Source organism: Megachile rotundata, unplaced genomic scaffold, assembly GCF_050947335.1.
Source record: "Megachile rotundata isolate GNS110a unplaced genomic scaffold, iyMegRotu1 scaffold0114, whole genome shotgun sequence".
Classification (NCBI taxonomy): domain Eukaryota; kingdom Metazoa; phylum Arthropoda; class Insecta; order Hymenoptera; family Megachilidae; genus Megachile; species Megachile rotundata.
In genome coordinates this window covers 282,501-283,529 of record NW_027473411.1, presented here as the reverse complement: position 1 = coordinate 283,529, position 1,029 = coordinate 282,501, and the positions used below count along the sequence as shown (strand labels likewise).

At 45.8% G+C, this 1,029-nt stretch overlaps 1 non-coding gene across 1 annotated transcript in view; it reads left to right on the top strand.

The window, feature by feature from the left end:
• Nucleotides 1-556: 556 nt before the first annotated feature.
• Nucleotides 557-1,029, top strand: part of LOC143266226 (large subunit ribosomal RNA) — a 4,388-nt gene continuing 3,915 nt past the window's right edge. The window contains exon 1 of the ribosomal RNA XR_013041287.1: nt 557-1,029. This exon is cut by the window's right edge and continues 3,915 nt beyond it. This is a non-coding gene — a ribosomal RNA (large subunit ribosomal RNA).

Here is a 1,029-nt window from a genome sequence, read left to right as displayed (position 1 = left end):
GAACGTAAATATGTTGTAACGGTATATGTATCCTTTAGGGGACAAAAGAAACATGAAACGATCGTGTGCGAGAGCGCGCCGAGGGTAAGAAGAAAAGGTGTCCGACCTTTATCTCCTCGTTGTCGTAGTCTCTCCTCGTCGTTTGTTTTAACGCGCCCTGGATAGATAAAAAGATATATCCGATTATAATATATACATATATACTCCGACGCGAGTCGAGAACAACCGGACGTCGTCGTCGTCGTTTTTTTTTTTTGTCGTTGTCCCGCCTGCCCGAATATGCGGCGTTTTAAGTGCCTTTTTTCTTTTGTCGAACAAAAGAGAGAGGAGACACCGAGCTTTCATTTTGGCTCGTACGTACCTTCGAGTAGTCGACGATATTGTGTTGATCCGAAAAGAGAAAAATAGTTGGTTATCGAACGATACAAGGAAAAAATCGAACGACATAATCCCTGTGCGTCGTTGGTATTAATATACCTTTCGTATTACGTGTCGAAACCCCGAAAAGAGCGTACAGTTTGTGGTATAACTTTGAAAAGAAATAATAAAATTTCGACGACCTCAGAGCAGGCGAGATTACCCGCTGAATTTAAGCATATTAATAAGCGGAGGAAAAGAAACTAACAAGGATTTCCTTAGTAGCGGCGAGCGAACAGGAATGAGCCCAGCACTGAATCCCGCGGTTAACGCCGCTGGGAAATGTAGTGTTCAGGAGGATCCGTTTATCCCGAGACATCGAATCGCGTCCAAGTCCATCTTGAATGGGGCCACTTACCCATAGAGGGTGCCAGGCCCGTAGCGACCGGTACGCGTCTCGGGTGGATCTCTCCTTAGAGTCGGGTTGCTTGAGAGTGCAGCCCTAAGTGGGTGGTAAACTCCATCTAAGGCTAAATATGACCACGAGACCGATAGCGAACAAGTACCGTGAGGGAAAGTTGAAAAGAACTTTGAAGAGAGAGTTCAAGAGTACGTGAAACCGTTCAGGGGTAAACCCGAGAAACCCAAAAGATCGAATGGGGAGATTCATCG